Source organism: Drosophila subpulchrella, unplaced genomic scaffold (assembly GCF_014743375.2).
Source record: "Drosophila subpulchrella strain 33 F10 #4 breed RU33 unplaced genomic scaffold, RU_Dsub_v1.1 Primary Assembly Seq379, whole genome shotgun sequence".
NCBI lineage: Eukaryota > Metazoa > Arthropoda > Insecta > Diptera > Drosophilidae > Drosophila > Drosophila subpulchrella.
The window spans coordinates 552,654-573,400 of NW_023665600.1; the positions used below are offsets into that span (position 1 = coordinate 552,654).

Genomic DNA, 20,747 nt, shown 5'->3' on the forward strand with positions numbered 1-20,747 from the left:
AGGTTATAGGGGCTTAAATGAGATCACTATTAGTGATAAATTTCCCATTCCCAATATGGACGAAATACTAGGCAAGCTAGGACGGTGACAATATTTTACCACCATTGATTTGGCTAAAGGTTTCCACCAGATCGAAATGGACCAAAATTCCATAAACAAAACAGCGTTTTCCACAAAGTACGGACATTACGAGTACACGCGAATGCCATTTGGATTAAAAAATGCACCTGCAACTTTTCAGCGATGCATGAACAATGTCCTTCGTGAATTAATAAACAAGCATTGCCTTGTATACTTGGACGATATAATTGTTTTCTCTACGTCCCTTGACGAACACCTTACTTCATTAAAAATTGTTTTTGAAAAACTTAAAAATGCTAATCTAAAATTACAACTAGACAAATGTGAATTATTGAAAAAAGAAACAGAATTTTTGGGACACATAGTTGGACCAAGCGGTGTAATGCCAAGTCCAGAAAAGGTTAAGGCAATCAAAAAATTTCCAATTCCCAAAACTCAAAAAGAAATAAATTCATTTGTTGGTCTTTGCGGTTATTACAGAAAATTCATTCCAAACTTCGCAGACATTTCAAAGCCTTTTACTAAATGTTTAAAAGCTGGTTCTAAAGTGACATTCAAAGATGATACATTTATTTCAGCATTCAATAAATTAAAACAACTTATCATAAACGATCCCATACTGATTTGTCCAGACTTTGAAAAAAGGTTTCAAATAACTACTGATGCTAGCAGTTTTGCGTTAGGAGGAGTTCTTTCTCAGGATAACAAACCAATCAGTTACATTAGTAGGACTCTAAATGCACATGAAGAAAACTATAGTACAATTGAAAAAGAATTATTAGCTATAGTATGGGCAACAAAAACCTTAAGACCCTATTTATTCGTAAGAAGATTTAAGATTTTAAGTGACCATAAGCCGTTAGTCTGGCTAAGCAATATCAAAGAACCTAATATGAAACTGCAAAGATGGAATTTAAGGTTAGGGGAATATGACTTCGAAATGAAACATTTAGAAGGAAAGCAAAATCACGTATACTATGGCAGTACCAAAGCAACAGCACATAACGCTGAAGAAGATAATGAAAATTTAATTACTGAAAAACCAATCAATCATTTCGCAAGACAGGTAGATATGATTCGAAGCAACACAGAAGGTGAAGAAAGTGAAAATTATTTTAAGAAAGTCAAGATTAGATCGAAAAAGCTAAGCAAATATTAATAAAACACTTTTGTACCCAGTCAAGTGCACTTTACATCGAACACGACTCTGATTTTGAAATCATTCAACAAGCTTTTAAACAGGTTATGAAAACTACTACAAAAATTGTAAGAGCAGTAATTATATTACAGGACATAAAAACTTACGCTGAATTTAAAGAAATTATTGTTAGCAACCACAAAAAACTATTGCACCCACAATTGAAAAAATGGTAAGGCTTTTCAAAGAAACCTATTATTATCCCGACTACCAGAATTTAATTCAGAATTTAATTAATGAGTGTAATGTTTGTAACCAAGCAAAAACCGAACATAGAAAAACATCGCTTTTATTAAAAGCAACTCCAGAAACAGAATTTTGTAGGGAAATTTACGTCGCAGATATTTACACGATCAAAAACTAAAATTACCTAACTTGTATTGATTTATACTCCAAATTTGGAAGCGCGATTGAATTAAATGGAAAGGACTGGATGGAAGTTAAAAGAGGACTTTTTCGAATATTTAATTCAATGGGAAAACACAGAACCTTGAAACAGATAGCGATAGTGCTTTTATGAGTATAGCGGTTAAAAATTGGCTGGACACAGAAAACGTAAATATTCAGATAACAACAAGTAAAAATGGAGTATCAGATGTAGAAAGATTACACAAAACAATTAACGAAAAAATACGGGTGATCGAGACCAGCGACAATCCGGAAAATACACTTATGAAAATGGAAGTAATACTGTATACTTACAATCATAAAATAAAACACAATGCAACAGGTAGAACACCAGCTGATATTTGATTTGATGTATGTACAGTGGTCGGCATATGTATTTTGACAAAATAAAAGTTAAGTATACTCATAACTTGAATTTACTTCTTGTAAACTATAGGCATCAATGGAAAGGTAATTTCAATGCCGTTTGAATGATACAATACATTTCTTTACCCATTCAGTACTTATTGAAAAGGACGAATTTGTGTAAATCAACTTTTAAATTTTTTTTAAAAACTTTTTTCCTCGTCTTGAAAACTTAAATTTTTTGATGCAAAAAGTTTCTTCAAACAAAAACAATAGTAACTGCAAAAAGAATTTTTCAAAAATCATTTTTCTTATATTTTTTATGATTTTTTGAAGGTGACAATGTCGGAAAAAATTTGTATGAAAAAGACAAAAATATGGCTCAAATGCCTGTTTTTAAGCATTTTCAAAAAATCATAAAAAATATAAGCAAAATGATTTTTGAAAAATTCTTTTTGCAGTTACTATTGTTTTTGTTTGAAGAAACTTTTTGCATCAAAAAATTTAAGTTTTCAAGACGAGGAAAAAAGTTTTTAAAAAAAATTTAAAAGTTGATTTACACAAATTCGTCCTTTTCAATAAGTACTGAATGGGTAAAGAAATGTATTGTATCATTCAAACGGCATTGAAATTACCTTTCCATTGATGCCTATAGTTTACAAGAAGTAAATTCAAGTTATGAGTATACTTAACTTTTATTTTGTCAAAATACATATGCCGACCAGTGTAGGTACCCCTGCATATAATAGCCAAATTATAAAAGAAGCTAAAATAGAACAACTTAATAAAAAACGACAACATTTTGAGGTAAATACCAAATTTAGAAAGGCTCCCATAATTCACGGGAAATTACACAATCCTTATAAAAAGACAAGAACAAATAGATAATGATCATTTTGAGGAAACTAACAGAGGTCGAAAAATAAAACATTACAAAACAAACTTCCAGAGACAAAAGAAAGTTAATAAAAGTAAATATTAGCAGGAGGACCCAGATCAAGACCCAGCGCTTTGACTTTCATCTTTCTGACATTAACGTTAATAATAATGATGCCAATGGGTAACAACCAATTTATAGAAATTAACCCTATAAAATCATACAATGGCTATTTGTTATTTATGACCGACACAATCAACATCCCAGATAGTTTTGAATACCATTGCCTCACAATTAATATTACAAAAACGGAAGAAACTTACAAAAATTTGCTATAACAAGCGTTTGGCTTTAAGGAAATAATACAGATTAAATATTTAACGGAAAAACTACAAAGAGAAATGAATGGGTTAAAAATTGTTAGAAGAAACAAAAGAGGATTTGCTAATTTTGTAGGAACAGCTTACAAATATCTTTTTAGATCATTAGATATTGATAAAAAACAAGGGAGAACGCTATAGTCGAGTACCTCGACTATCAGATACCCGTTACTCAGCTTCAGGGACCAAAGGGAAATGGAGATATGCAAGCAGCAAGGCGAGATTTAAATACGCCACCTACCGGCGGTAGACAGATTTAAGCGTTATGGGCGTTAAAGTGGCGTGGCAATATTTTTTTTGGATCAATCGATAGGTATTGACGAGACCAATACATTTCACTTAAAATTTTGTATCTAGCATGACAATTGTGGGCGCCACAGGATTGGTCGGTTTGTGGGCGTTAGAATGGGCGTGGCATATTCGCATGCCAAACATGCGCTGCGTACAAGGCTACGGAATCTAAATCTGAAATCCCAATACTCTATCTTTGATAGTTTCCGAGATATTCGCGTTCATACTAACGATTTTTTGAAGTCTGTGGGCGGCTTGTGGGCGTTTAAGTGGGCGTGGCATTCTACTGAAACTCGCTGCGTAAGAAGCTCAGGAATCTTCACGCCAAATCTCAATAGCCTAGCTCTCATAGTTTCCGAGATCTCAGCGTTCATCCGGACAGACGGACAGACGGACATGGCTAGATCGACTCGGCTAGTGATCCTGATCAAGAATATATATACTTTATGGAGTCGGAAACGCTTCCTTCTGCCTGTTACATACTTTCCGACGAATCTAGTATACCCTTTTACTCTACGAGTAACGGGTATAAAAATTAGAAGAAAAAATCAATGTGATAGCTTAAAACAGTGTACAGGTAAACGAACTAAATAATATAATCGATATAGTTAACAAGGCCGCGATATAATAAACAAGCATCTCGAATACATCGAAAACGAAAAAATTGAATATATTGAATTATTGATTTTTAATTTAAAACATTTCGCAGAATACATTGAAGACCTGGAAATGGGAATGCAGTTAGCAAGATTAGGAATGTTCAATCCAAAGTTATTAAAACACGACTACTTGACAAACATTAATTCTGAGATACTTCTGAACATAAAATCCTCAACTTGGCTTAGGTCAGATTCAAACGAAATTTTAATTACATCCCACATACCCAGAGAAATATAGAAACTTCCCGTATACGAAATATTACTTTGTCCAGATGAAAATAATAAAATATTACAAGATAACACCCAAAACAAATATTACGTATACAGAAACAGCTTGTATAACAAAGAAACAAAAAAACCTGTTACCAACACATGTCTTTTAGGTCTTGTTAATCAAACAAGTACTAGTTGCAGGTACACAAAAACGCTCTTAACTACCCAAATTAATTATGTCGAGCCAAATATCATAGTTACACGGAATTTGTCAAAAACTATACTAAATCAAAATTGTATTAAAAATGAATTTGTAATTGAAGGAAACAATATGATCAAAATACACAATTGCTCAATTGCAATTAACGATTTATCCATAAGCAATTATAATTCTGACTACACACAAAGCATATACACAAGAAATAATGTCACCAAATTAGACCCAATATCATACATACAAGCAAAAGAAATATTTTTTGAACAAAATAAAGAAAACCAGATTTACAAAATAATTGAAATTGTAACACTGGATCTCTTAATATTAAGTATATCACTGTACCTACTTTATAAATTTAAGGAAATACCTAAAAGAATACTTATAAAATACAATAACACAAAAGGTGACGACCCAACAATAGAAACACAAGAGTTACAAGAAATACCAAAGCTATACCACAAAATCACATAAATAACCATACGTATCTGCACTGCGATTTCTCAACGGCCACCAGTTCAAAGAACGAAACCGTTCACAAATAAACAGAATCGCCAATTTCGGTTTTGATTAAAAACGATACAGAAGCTCGAGATCCCGCAATGCAAAAAAACAAAGAAAATTGATTAAGTCCGAACGTCAACAATGACGTAATTCTATAAACGTGAAAATCTAATAAGACCGAATTATGTAAACATAAACATAGAAGTGGCGATCGCATCATCCACTTGCGATTGCGGCACCTAATGCACTAACAGTAAGTTCTATGACGCAAACCGAGGGATCATTCTAACCGATTCTGTAACATACAATTAGTCTTTTTCCAACTTTCTAATAAAGAATAACCAACAAATATAAAATATCTCCTAATTTTTTATTCGGGCGAAGAACGACTGATATTACATTCGATAAAATAAACAAGGAAGAACGCTATAGTCGAGTACCTCGACTATCAGATACCCGTTACTCAGCTAAAGGGACCAAAGGGAAATGGAGATATGCAAGCAGCAAAGCGAGATTTAAGTGCGCCACCTACCGGCGGAAGACAGACTTAAGCATTGTGGGCGTTAGGGTAGGCGTGGCAAATTTTTTTTTGGATCAATCGATAGGTATTGACGAGACCAATACATTTCAGTTAAAATTTGTTATCTAGCATAAAAATTGTGGGCGCCACTGGCTTGGGCGGTTTGTAGGCGTTAGAGTGGGCGTGGCATATTCGCATAACAAACCTGCGCTGCGTACAAGGCTACGGAATCTAAATCTGAAATCCCAATACTCTATCTTTGATAGTTTCCGAGATATCCGCGTTCATATTTACGGTTTTTTGAAGTTTGTGGGCGGTTTGTGGGCGTTAAAGTGGGCGTGGCAAACTTTTTTTTGGATCAATCGATAGGTATTGATGAGAACAATTCATTTCAGTTTAAATTTTTACTCTAGCATCAAAACTGTAGAAGCCACAGTTTTGGGCGGTTTGTGGGCGTTAGAGTGGGCGTGGCACTCTACTGAAACAAACTTGCGCTGCGTAAGAAGCTCAGGAATCTGCTCGCCAAATCTCAATAGCCTAGCTCTCATAGTTTCCAAGATCTCAGCGTTCATCCGGACAGACAGACGGACAGACGGACAGACGGACAGACGGACAGACGGACAGACGGACATGGCTAGATCGACTCGGCTAGTGATCCTGATCAAGAATATATATACTTTATGGGGTCGGAAACGCTTCCTTCTGCCTGTTACATACTTTCCGACGAATCTAGTATACCCTTTTACTCTACGAGTAACGGGTATAATAAACTATATTATATTTATGATTTCGGTCCGCAACAGTAAATATTTATTTACCTACACATACATTTTCTGTTGTAGCGTGCCGAATACATAAATTTAATATAGTTTATTTATTTTATCGAATGTAATATCATTTTTCGTCACAATTGTTGATATCAGAAATTTTTGTTAAAGGCGCGTTCACCACTACCTTTTACCTCGTTAAGAGGTGTTTTTGTTTGATACCAAGAGTTTTTTTTTTGCACAAGAGTTTATGTACCCCAATATCATGACTAGGAGTCGTTACCATATGGCTTGGCTATTGAAAAACCAAACACACAGATTTTTGTTTGTTTTACAATAAATGTAAAATGTTATTTTTTGCCAAATCCGTTCGGTTTTTAAAAGAACGGCTCAGTGAGTTATATGTCCCAATACCTGCAAAAGTAATATATATACATATGTACATTTGTATGCATCTTTTGCTTGGATACTAAAACATAACAAATCCATAATAGGAAATGGTTCCTTTATTTTCCTGAAATAGTTTTTTTATCCTAGGACACATAATGTCAACACTTATTTTCAATGGGTAATATTTCCCAATACCTACAAAAGTAATCTATGAATATATATGTACAATGTACAATATGTAATTGTTACTTAGCTACTAAAATGTTATAAGAATTGTAAGAAAAGTTTTTCTTTCATTAGTTTTAAGTAAATAAATATATAATTCTAAAAAATGTATAAAGACTATAATAAACTTTCACGTTCCACTTCGGCTTAACTTTATTCTAATAAGGTATGGTTTGTTTACATTCATATTCTAATAAGAATGAAACATCTAATATGAATAAAACACTTTTTAATAACAAGTTTTATCGCTTCAATTACCTTTTTTCTCATGGGCTGTATAGTTTCAGATTCCAAGAGAAATCTGTTGTTTCTTACATTTCCCGCCGAACTAGCGGGTTTTTCCAAAGTGGTAGAACAAGTAGATCAAGTTTCCTATTTCGATTAGCTTCATGCAACTAAAGGACCCTAAAACCATAACAGATTTTCCGTTTGAAAAAATCTATTAAGAATATTCTTCATCAAATTGGGTTTTTCTTGCTTATTCCAATAAGTATGAAATATTTCGTATACGGAGCTGAAACGATTTGCACTTTTTATCGCTTAATATCTTCCAAACGGTAATTTTTAGGGCAAAAAATGTTATAGGTCAAAAGTTGAGAAATCTTAAGGGCTATATGATTAAAAATTTAAAAAGAAATCGTTCGACTCAATTTTGAGAAAATATTCAAAAAGTGGTTTTAAAAAATAACTTTTTGTCATAACTCTAAATCTATTATATTCAGACAATTTTACTATATAAAGAGTATTTAGCAAATTAAATTGTCTTTTCAGGGATATATAGCACGTTTTTGTAGCATTAGTTGCTTAGATACTGTAAGCATTTTAAATCAGGCTTTTTTTTTTTGATTTTTCGCTAAACTAGCGGATTTTTCCAAAAGTCGTAGAACAAACGTTTTCTATTTCCAGCTACTTTATATACCCATAGGGTTTCCAAAACCCTAAAACTAAGATGGGATGCATACAAACCCACAAACAAAGGGACAAACATTTTCATTTTGGGAAGAAGAAGAAAATCTTGTTTTTTGAATTTCTTTAGAACGGCACATCGGATTTCAACAAATGAGGTGTCATTCAACGCGTATTCTTAGTAAGAATAAAACAAGCTAAACAGGCGGGGGCTTTTATCCCCACCGTATCCAGCAGCTCAAATTATCTAAATTTTTATTAATTTTTAAAAAATTTTTTTTTGTACTAATTTTAATTTAATTTTTACTAATTTTTACACTTTCAAAAACAAATCTCTATTTCGAAAGTCTTGGTATGCAATCTTCTTAGTTTTTGCGGTACCTTTCCATTGGTGTATCACTCGTTACGATCGGACCATAATGGCAGATTTTCAATTCTGCGGCTATATACAGTAGTTGTCTTCGCACGCTCTCTTGCGCGCTTCGCCACTAAGTGTACTGCCGTCCACAGTGATGTACATACATTAGGGCGGTCCACATTTGTAAGGAAATTTGTAAGGTCATTCTCTCACCCGCCTATACGGTGCGCTTTGAGGTATTTAATGTATACCAAAAGACATTTTTTGAAAAAAAACGCGTTTTAGGGTCTGCGAATTGGTTTAAAAGTTTATAACTCATGCGCACTGTTGCCCTTGATCAAATATATTATTTTCATATGGATATCGATTGTCACCTTTCCGAACTACTTTAAAAGCTTTAAAAATTTAAAAACTTTTCTAGTTGCTAAAACCAGAATTTACGTGGTCGTACAAGATCGAATTAGATTAAATTTTTGAAAATATTGACAATAAGGAATTAAAACATTTTTAAACATTTCGCAAATAATTTTTTTTATTTTGGAAAAAAACCGTTTCATAAATGGACCTTCTGTAAACACTTATATACTCAAATGAGGAAGGACAAAGAAGGCAATACTCAAATATATATGATTATTTATTATTTAAAAACTGCCATCAGTTACATTGCCATCACTTTCTTCCGACAAAGCAGACGAAAATGCCAGGCCATGGTTGATATTAAAGCGCTCATTCAACATGATTCTGAAACGGTTTTCCCTGTTTCGGTGAAGCTTTCCTTTTTTATTAACGTTTTTTTTAAGGCTAAAATAATCTTTGTGATGCCGCGATATCGATTTAATAATATGATGGTGAGGCCGGACTGGAATACCCCTTTGACTCCAAATAGTAACTAGCATTTGTGTTATATCTTTGGCGCTTTGTAACAAAGTTTTTCCGGAAAATCTAGTCCTATAGAGGACACTTGATAATACGGATCTCATAGATGGGAAGTCCGTTTTGTCAAATTCGGATCCTAGATGTCCAACCAAAAACATTTCAAAGTTGTCAATTTCTTACTAATATTGACTGAGCTTAGAATGTTGACAACGTTGGGGGTGGGAAATCGATTTTTTCGAAAAATGTTCTGGCTGGAACACATGTCTTATGAGTAATTTTAAAGCAAACTTTGAGGACGATTCGCAAGGTCTAAATCTCAACAAAAATTTTTTTGGACCACCCTAATGTACATACAAGGGTGGTCAAAAGTATTTTCACAAAAAAAAGTTAAATATACTCATAGTTTGAACTTAACTTTATTGAGAAATAAAACCAAGTCAAGGCCATCCATATGAAAATAATATATTTGATCAATGGCAAGAAGGACCTTACAAATTTCCATACAAATGTGAACCGCCCTAATGTATGTACATCACTGTGGACGGCAGTACACGTAGTGGCGAAGCGCGCAAGAGAGCGTGCGAAGACAACTACTATATATAGCCGCAGAATTGAAAATCTGCCATTATGGTCCGATCGTAACGAGTGATACACCAATCGAAAGGTACCGAAGACCCTTCGACGATCCCTTCTCGAAACCCTTTTAACCGATTATTGCCTGAACGTATGCCTGAAAGGGTAAAACTTTATTATCAAACTGATTAACCAGCAAATTCATAGCCTTTTTATAATTAGCATTCGAGGGTTCGAGCGAGAGTATGGTTTCCAGAGCCACGCCGCCCAAACTCGAACGCAAATATTGTAGTTTTTCAATGTCGCTTAGCTCATCATCATTTCCGATGACCGTATTGAAAGTCGCAAGAAAATCCGGCCACTCAGAGTAGGATCCATGAAAACGAGCAATTTCTATATTTGGCAACCGAGGCTTCCTAGATCGAAAAAAAAGATCCGCATTATTAGTGATGTCAATAGATGTTGAATTTGCAGCGGTTGAAGCCGGCAATTGTGACTTGCGATGAGCAGCCAAGCCTCGGCTTAGTTTCGCCTTCACATCCATGAAAACCTCGGCAAGTTCAATCCGATGGTCGCTCGAGATCCCTGCAAAATCCAGCCTTTCCAACGATGTCTGCGCAGAATTAAATGCCTGGTTTAAGGAATTGATCCATTCCATTCGCGCCAGCAAATCAGCTTCGTCAAACTGATTAACCGCATCAGCGATTAAATAAGATTTCATCGAGCTCATTTACCGCAAAATAGATTGGTCTTTGATCCGGTAGTAGTCAACGTCACTTGTGGATTCATTTTGAGCCCGAACCGAGTTTTCCGTATCAGACATTTTTCAATCACGAGAAAAAATGAAATAAAATAATGTCCAACCGCGTTAGAGGCACGAAACACCGTATACCTTTTACCGCGAAAATGTAGAGGTTAACAGGCGTCGCCGAAATGCAACGGAACCTCTAACTTGGTTGTTGTTGTTCTTGCCGATAAATTGCTTGCCTAGCAACAGCGGATATATGTAACTGGCAAACGAATGTATGTATGGCTATACAAGGGTGGTCAAAAGTATTTTCACAAAAAAAAAGTTAAATATACTCATAATTTGAACTTACATCTTGTTAACTTTGGCATCAATGGAAAGGTAATTTAAATGCCGTTTGAATGATACAAAACATTTCTTAACCCATTCAGTACTTATTGAAAAGGACGAATTTGTGTGAAAATGTCCTTTTTGAACTTTTTTCCTCGACTTGAAAACTTAAATTTTTTGATGCAAAAAGTTTTTTCAAACAAAAAAAATAGTAACTGCAAAAAGAATTTTTCAAAAATCATTTTTCTTATATTTTTTATGATTTTTTGAAAATGCTTAAAAACATGCATTTGAGCCATATTTTTCTCTTTTTCATACAAATTTTTTCCGACATTGTCACCTTCAAAAAATCATAAAAAATATAAGCAAAATGATTTTAAAAAAATTCTTTTTGCAGTTACTATTATTTTTGTTTGAAGAAACTTTTTGCATCAAAAAATTTAAATTTTCAAGTCGAGGAAAAAAGTTAACGTTAACTTTTTAACTTTTTTTTTGTGAAAATACTTTTGTTAACCTTTACGTTTTCGCGATAAAGGGTATACGGTGTTTTGTGCCTCTAACGCGGTCGGACATTTTATTTTATTTAATTTTTTTTCTATCTCGTGATTGAAAAATGTCTGATACGGAAAACTCGGTTCGGGCTCAAAATGAATCCACAAGTGACGTCGACTACTACCGAGTCAAAGCCCAATCTATTTTGCGGCAAATGAGCTCGATGAAATGTTATTTAAACGCTGATGCGGTTAATCAGTTTGACGATGCTGATTTGCTGGCGCGAATGGAATGGATCAATTCCTTAAACCAGGCGTTTGATTCTGCGCAGTCATCGTTGGAAGACTGGATTTTGCAGAGATCTCGAGCGACCATCAGATTGAATTTGCTGAGGTTTTCATGGATGTGAAGGCGAAACTAAGCCGAGGCTTGGCGGCTCATCGCAAGTCACAATTGCCGGCTTCAACCGCTGCAAATTCAATGCAGATCTTTCTTTTTTCAAATTTTGAAATTGCTCGTTTTCATGGATCCTACTCTGAGTGGCCGGATTTTCTTGCGACTTTCACTACGGTCATCGGAAATGATGATGAGCTAAGCGACATTGAAAAATTACAATATTTGCGTTCGAGTTTGGGCGGCGTGGCTCTGGAAACCATACGCTCGCTCGAACCCTTGAATGCGTATTTTAAAAAGGCTATATTTAGGCAATATTCGGTTTAAAGGGTGTCGAGAAGGGATCTTCGAAGGGTCTTCGGGAGCTGAACGATTGCATGAATTCGCATCTGCGAGCAATTCGAACCCTGGCCAATACGCAACAAATTTTGGATGGACTTTTAATTCCCATCGTGACTCGGAGACTGGATCAGAGGACGCGGGAAAAATGGGAAGAGGATTTGTCAATCATTGAGCTGTCTGTCTGTTATGTGATGTTATGGAGTCGTTTTTGAAAAAGAGGTGCAGGATGATGGAAAACTTCGATCAAGCCTTGGTAACTCAAACACCAGGCCATCAGGTGGGAAAAAACTTGCACAAATATAACCAAAATATACTTATTGCTTCTGCCACTAACTGAAATCATTTGACATGTTTATTTTGTGATGCACGGGATCATTATTTGCTAAAGTGTTCTCGATTTTTAAATTTGAGTCTGAATCTTCGTTATAGAGAAGCAAAGATGTTGCACCTTTGCCTCAACTGTTTGCGCAAGGGGCATAGTTTGCAGCAATGCAAGTCGACTCACTGCAAATATTGTCGCATGAAGCACCATTCATTATTACACATGAACCCATGACCCATCCGCAACATCCTCCTCATTTTCATCTCCATCATGCGATCCATCCTCGAGCTCTCAGCCATTACCATCTACTTCATCAGCATTAGTATCATGTTCGCATACATCATCGCATCCTGATCATCATTTACCAAGCCCTCCACCCAAAACCTTAAATATTTTGCCGATCGACTACGTGTTGCTTCCAACTGCTATTATCTACGTTAGAAATAGAATTGGAGCATTTATGCCTTGCCGAGCAATTTTAGATTCGGCCTCCCAGCTAAACTTCATAACCTCTCGCTTAGCTAGCCAACTAAACTTGAATCATAGAAGATCGCAAACCTCGATTTCTGGGATAGGAGAATCTTCCATGATCTCTGATAAGACTGTCGATATTCTTGTGCAATCACGGGATGCAAGTTATCGTGCGGCATTCACTGCGGTTGTGACTCACAGTATTACTAATTATCTGCCCCATTTCAATATAAATGCAACATCATGGAGGATACCGCAAAAAATTTCACTCGCTGACCCTAATTTCAATCAATCACAACGAATTGACCTTTTACTCGGCGCTGGCTTGTTTTTCGAAATAATTTCTATTGGACAAATTCATTTGGATAGGGCTTTGCCAACTCTTCAGAACACCAAACTTGGTTGGATAGTCTCTGGAGGGTTATTATCGAACATGCCAACTCATAAATCGGTCTTACAAGCCAGCATCAAGGACCCAGCTGATCATTCCGATGACACACTTGCCGCCATAGTAAAGCGATTTTGGGAGTTTGAGGACTTTACTTCGTCTAAGCCATCTTTGTTGCCGGAAGACTTGCGATGTGAGCAACTTTTCGCTGAAAATTGCACCAGACTTAGAAACAGCCAATACTCTGTTCGTCCCTTGCCCACTTCCGGATTCGAATCTCTAGGTGATTCTTATTGCCTCGCTCGTCGTCGTTTCAAGAGTTTGGAAGCTTAACAAGATAGAAACCCAGCCCTGAGAGCTCAGTATTCAGCATTTTTGATGTCTCTTGTAACAAAGGAACCGTCAGAAACGCAATTCTTTTTGCCCCACCATTGCGTACATAAGCAGGAGAGTGCGAGTACGAAGCTTCGTGTCGTTTTTGATGGATCTGCTAAAACAACTCCTGGTAGCTCTCTGAATGACTTACTTCTGGCAGGACCAACAATTCAACAAAAAATCTTTAATATACTGCTTCGCTTTCGATTTTTTAAAGTTGCCCTTTGTGGAGATATCTGCAAGATGTACCGTTGCGTGCGTGTTTCGTACCCGGATGATTTCTTGCAGTGCATCGTTTGGAGAGAGAGCTCCACGGAAGAGTTGAGTGTTTTTAAATTGAACACGGTGACTTATGGAACCAAGCCAGCTGCCTTCTTGGCTATAAGAGCCATGCATCAACTCGCTTACGATGAGGAGGAATCATTTCCTATTGCAGCAAAAATTGTTCGTAGAGATTTCTATGTGGATGATATAATATCTGGTGGGGACTCAGTTGAGGAGGTGAGAGAAATTCGTCGTCAGGTGAAGGAACTACTGTAGCGAGGCCACTTTCCAATTCGCAAATGGTGTTCGAATGAGTCAGCAGCCATGGAAGGAGAGTCTGAATGCGACAAGGAGCAGTTAATCAAATTTCACGATGGATCGGACGTCGCCAAGGCATTGGGAATAGTCTGGGATCAATCTTCTGATCAGCTCCTATTTCATTTTTCTCAACTGCCAACCAATCAACGACCCACTAAGCGGGTTGCATTGTCGACGATTGCCAAATTCTATGATCCACTCGGTTTAATAACTCCTATTATCACAAAATATAAGATTTTTCTGCAATCTCTATGGAGTGCGAACGTGGATTGGGATGATGCACTGCCAGAGCCCATTCTTTCGTCATGGGGGGAGTTGACCTCACAGTTATCGGTCGTACAGAACTTAAAATTCCCACGATTCGTGCTGCAACAAAGGGCTTCCGTTGAGTTGCATGGATTCTGCGATGCTAGCATGTCAGCTTACGGAGCGTGTCTATACTTGCGATCGGAGACCAATGGAGAATCGAAAGTCCATCTGCTCTGTGCCAAGTCAAGGGTAGCTCCATTGAAGGCCTTAACAATTCCAAGATTAGAACTTTCCGCAGCGCTTTTATTGGCTGAGCTAATCGTAAACGCCAAGGAAGCCATAGATTTCGATTGCACCTTTCATTGCTGGTCGGACTCGTCCATTGTATTGGCGTGGATTCGGCAACCTCCGAGGGAGTTTAACGTTTTCGTATCAAACAGAATCGCGAAAATTCAGGAGATGACGAAAGACATGTCTTGGCATCACGTTCCTACAAACTTGAACCCGGCAGACGTCGTATCGCGAGGATGTACCCCAAGAGAATTGTTGGAACATTCCCTTTGGGCTAACGGGCCTCCATTCCTTCTGCAAAGCTCGTCAAATTGGCCGTCCCTGCTAGACTCAGTAAAGGATCTTCCAGAGCGCCGTTGTGTGGCTCTAATTGGGGCCGTTTGCATAGACAGTTCATCAAACTGCAAATTCCTCAACTCTTTCGATAAGTTGCAGCGCGTATTTGCATACATTTATCGATTCATTTCAAATTGCAGAGCCAAATCTGCGCCGTTAAAAGGTCGACTTTCGGTGGAGGAGATCAACTCTGGAACTGTACTTCTTCTGAGGAGCATCCAACAGGTTAACTTGGCGAAGGAGTATGGATCTCTTAGCCAGCCGTTTCCACAGAAAAGCAAGCTGGTTTCACTATGGTCCGTACAGCTACGGGTCTGATCAAGAGAACCGACGCCAAACTAGCCGTTCTGCCCATCGATTCCGAGATAGTTGGAACCTTACCTCTCCCAACGGGGGGAGTATGTTCGGAGCAGTTCGCCAGCGCGCATGGGTGTACGACGGCACCTGCAGCGCTCTTTGCTTATCTTTTGTCGCCTTCTTTCTTATACCACTAAAGCTGTCGCTTATCTATTCAGCAACTACTTTGTAAGCCTGCATATGTCTATATGAAGATCTTGGAGCAAAGCTTTTTACACATTCACAGTCCGTCTGTCGCTCCGAATAAACGCTGTACATTTAATATAACCTATTCGTGCGTTATTAATTATAAACATAAGGGCGTCATATTTGTTGTCTTCCCCACAAACAAATGGTATCCGGTTATGGAACAATCTACCGCATCAATACAAAACAATTATGAGCGCAACTCAATTTCACAATAAAGTTAAAGATCTCTTAAAGAACCAGTACACATAAGTATTACAAAAAAATAAATGAATAAATAAGTATAACAAGAAAGGAAGTTAGCTTCGGCAAGCCGATGCTTATACACCCTTGCAGCTATAATTATTAAATTTAAAAACACAAAAAATGATATTCCCAATAGTATAAGATAATATGTCAAAAAACACCGAAGCTATAATTTGTTTCATATTATTTTCCTACCAATTTTCCGATCGTTCCTATGGCAGCTATATAATATAGTCGTCCAATTTTGATAAAATTAAATTCGAAATTCAGAACTAATTAAAAAAAGTTATTTCCAAGCGTAGGAGGTTATATGTTAAAAAACACCGAAGCTATAATTTGTTTCATAATATTTTCCTACCAATTTTCCGATCGTTCCTATGGCAGCTATATGAGATAGTCTTCCGATTTTATTAAAATTAAATTCGAAATTCAGAACTAAAAAGAAGAAAGAACTAAACAGAAATAAAAAGAAAAACATGTTTGCGATTTGATTTAGATTAAAACCTATTTATTTCACATCAATTTTTATTCAATTTGAAAATTAACATTATAAGGGTCGTTATTACTATTATTATTATTTCTGACTGTATCGTTAGTAGTAGGGAAACGCGGCTTATGGGACAATTAGCATATTAATGCCCCCCCCCCCCCTCCCCCCACTCATTAACGTATGCGGGTTCTGGGACAATAAGTACACTGGTAGAAAAAACGCGAAGTGAAATCAAATATATTTTTATTTGATTTTTTTTACTCCCATGCATATTCATATTAAATATTAAAACCTTTCATTTAAATAAAAAACATATTTAAGCCGTATGTCAAATATGTAAGTATTCAATTCAAAGTGATTTTTATTGAAAAACAAGTTAGTCACATTCAAATCCAATGTGGCCATCTTGGTTTTAACTATTATAAAAAGTAGTTCAATTCATAGTATATTTGATGGTTTTTTATATTTCGAGTAAATACTTTTTCCATTTGTTCGGAATATGAACTCTTTTATTTTGAATAAAGAACGTTTTCACAATTTGTATTTGACCAAATAATAGTAAATTAGAAATCAAATTACATATATGTACATATGTGTTACATTGTGACCCATATACACAACATAATTTAAATTATTAATAATTGGCAAAAGAAAAACAGTTTTAATATCTAAAGAATAGGGTTTTAGTTAAGGCTGCCCAACCACCGGCAGCCTCTTTCTATTTCCATGACAATTATCATAAGATTTGGCTTTGTAATTTACTATTAAAAGTACAAAAACATGCTTAGCCAAAGAAAAAATGTGCGTGCATTGTAAACGCTGGGCCGTAACCAAAAACTAAAACCAACGGCACAATGTGCATACTTACATACATTCAGACAACTTAGAGATAAATATGAACAGGCAAAACGGCAAACGCAAGCGCATCTTCGTCTTCCATTCGAATTTGTACATTGGTGGTCAAGAAAATATGTATGTGCATAAGAACATAAATATTTCTTGTGTACCGATGTTTTGACAATAAGATATGTTCTTATAATATATAAATATAATAAAATAAAATAAATATTACTAAATTGACATATACAAGTTATTAAACTTAAGGACTTATTTGTACACATTTTCTTATTTTCTTCCCCATTACTTTGACCTCTATTGTAAAGTAACGGCACGCGACAGATTTTGTCCGTTCTTTTTGCACACATGCATATGTATGTGTATATATACGAAATATTTTGACACCGCTTTGTAGCGAATCCCGCGATCACTTCGAAGCAAGCGGTTCTCCTGATCGGATGTAAAAGTGATTAATAGAGCTCGGTAGACATTCATTTAAGTGTAATAAAAAAGTGTAAAGTACAGAAAAAATGTGAGTCAAATAAAAATATAATAATTACTTAATATTAAGGCATGTGAATGTCCACGTTCTTTTTGTCGCATTTTTCCTTTTTGTGTTTCTTCTTTGTTGTGCGCGTTATTATTTCGTGAAAATTTAGATGATACATTTAACGAAATAAACAAAGCTCAAAAGAAAATTACATTTAAAAACAATAGAATATATACGATCGGGTAATAAACATGAAGTGGATAAAAAATATGCGAAAGAAATGAAGAATATGAAAGGAAATCAAGTGAAAACCCGCGCAAACTAGATAAAAGGAGTAGAATGAACGAGAAGGAAAACACTAAAAAGGAGCAAAAAAGACGCTTTGCTGCCGTTGCATTCGGCTCTGTGGCGTCGCAGTCGTTTCACCTATTTCTTTATAATATTTTTTTGTTCTTTCACGTGATTTTTGTCTAAATCTAACTAATTTTGAAATTTTTAAAAAAATAAAAACGAAATAAACTTAAACAATATTTTGGACTTATTTAAATCCCTTTATATAAAAAAACCTACTCGAAACTTGTTATAAAACTACTTAACTTTTTCTTTATAGATATAAATTTATTTCAACATATTGTACCCTGAGAAAGAAGCAATTTTATCTAGTAAATGGGACACATTTAAGAAAAGGGTTTTTTGCTTTTACGAAGAGCAAATACAAAACAAAGAGCGACTTGAACTATTAAAGACAGTTCAGAAAACTGTATCACTTGGTAATGTATAATTTTTTTTTACATTTCAAAATTTTATCTTATGATAAGCTTGACTTTTTCTAAATTATGCCATTACCAAAAACCTAATAACATATTCTTATTCACAGATTACAAGGACTACATTTACACAATATTGCTCACATCTGTCATCTTAAATAATTCGTGGACCGTCATTAAAGGAACCAACAGGCGATAGAAATTTTTACTACTGGGACTCGCAGGAAAGTTTTGTACGCACATGCAGGCGTACGAATGTGGCAAAACACAAAAATGTGTGATTATAAAAAACATTGAACGCTTTACTAGCTGCTCTATGCATACATCACTGTGGACGGCAGTACACGTAGTGGCAAAGCGCGCAAGAGTGCGTGCGAAGACAACTACTATATATAGTATGTATCATATAAATTCTAAGAGTTACGTTAAGTACAAATGTATTTAAAACAAAAGTAATGATGACGTGTTAGCATGGTAAAAAATAGAGTTTAAGCAGAACAATTGTTTGGATTATATGTTTACGTTTATTTTCAATAAAAACACATACTTATTTGGTTCTTTATTAAATATAAATCACGCTTGTTTTAAACTACAGATTGGTTTAAATTGAATATGCACCATAATAGTATGGTTTAAATAATACATTTAAATCAAACATAAAGTACAGTTCTTTTAACGGGGATTATATTTAATTTAAATAAATTTGTATTTATATTAAAGTTCATCCCAGTCTGATTTAAATATGAGAATTATTTAATCCAAAAAAAAATATGCTGAGTTTGAGGGCGGGCTATAATTATTTTAATTATAAAAACCATTCAAATAAAATATTCTATTTACTGAAACTAAATATGAAAATATTTAAAATAAATATAAAAATATAATACTTTTTACTATGGAACATATTTAATTTAATTATTTTGTACTATTTTAACATATTTCATCGAAATTAAAAAATCGTTGGACTTACTACGAGATTATTCAAAAAATAATTAACTATTTAACGTTTTCGATTTTACGATTTTCATGTTAGGATCTAAACCGCTTGGAAAAATAGTTGAAACGTTGGCGAAATAGTGACATTTACGATGTTTTTTCTACCAGTGTATATTCCAATAAATTAACTGATTTTAATGGGCTTTGAAGTCATAAAAATGTCACGATCATTTCTATAAAGAGTATACTTAATTGCCCCCATCGCCCCCACATCCCCATGTGACAATATTGATCATATATCCTTCCTCTCATTATGTGCAGTTAATAGTCACGTGAGGAAGGTGCACGTGAGAAAGGTCGCACAACCATAGTATCCAAAGGTTGTTATCTTAGAGGAACATATCCGATCATGTTGGGGAAAGGTGTGATCACGTACCCTTTTGCCTCATTATCACAGGTGTTGCTGTGCACGTGAGAAAAGTCGCAAACCCAAAACATCTAAATATGGTTGCCTTAGAGGGACATGTCCAATCATGTTGGGGAATAACGTTTCCTATGATTGTAAAACTAATTTAGAAATCAAAAGAACCCCAACAAAATAAATCTCACAAGTTAATGATTCTCAGATGTCGAATATTTTCAAAAAGACATTTTTTTTCGCCCCAGAATGTTTAACTGGTAAATTTTCTAAGATCTCTCCTTTCCACAAACGGGTCATAAACATGTCATAAAAGGGATTCAATTACCTGACCGGAATAAAAGGGATACATGCACAAGTCTGAAGGCGCACGTCCATTGACAAGATCATGGGCCTCACGCCAACGACCACACGGCTGACTGCTAGCTCTAATACGTTCCCATAATAGGGGTTGAAATCACGACCACGCAACAACTCGCAAGTAGCCGACATATCTCACTCAAAGAAATATTTTCCATTTTCCGTACCTGTAATTTTAACTCGAAATAAGAGGTCAGAAGTTTATTTTGTAGCATAATAATACATTTATTCATTTATTTTGGTTTTCCGAACATGTTTTATTATACATGTACATTGAAATTAATTATCTGGCTTCCTTCCGGCGATTTGCATTGAAGAGGCAGGCGCACGTTTCCGACGTCAATTCAGGACTACAAAATGTAAAGTGTTCACCAAAATTCGTAGTTTTGGGATCATGTCCACCTCGATTCATTAACATAGTTTTTGTGTTTAGAAGGTATTAAAAATGCCGACCAACTATCTGTCATTTAAATTGTTCGATAAATTGATTCAATTACCTGATCGGAATAAAAGGGATACATGCACAAGTCTGAAGGCGCACGCCCATTGACAAGAT

General features: G+C 35.4%; 1 protein-coding gene across 4 annotated transcripts in view; it reads left to right on the plus strand.

Annotated features, from left to right (window-relative positions):
* LOC119561847 overlaps positions 1–19,050 on the plus strand; it is a 70,514-nt gene extending 51,464 nt beyond the window's left edge. For 3 of the 4 annotated variants that reach the window (XM_037875329.1, XM_037875327.1, XM_037875328.1), the window contains exons 3-4: positions 18,321–18,480; positions 18,588–19,050. The gene's annotated coding sequence lies outside the window, so the exon portion shown is untranslated. Of the gene's footprint in view, positions 1–17,355; positions 17,753–18,320; positions 18,481–18,587 lie in introns of those variants that run through there. The other variant, XR_005221470.1, reaches the window with a different exon arrangement.
* Positions 19,051–20,747: the final 1,697 nt, after the last annotated feature.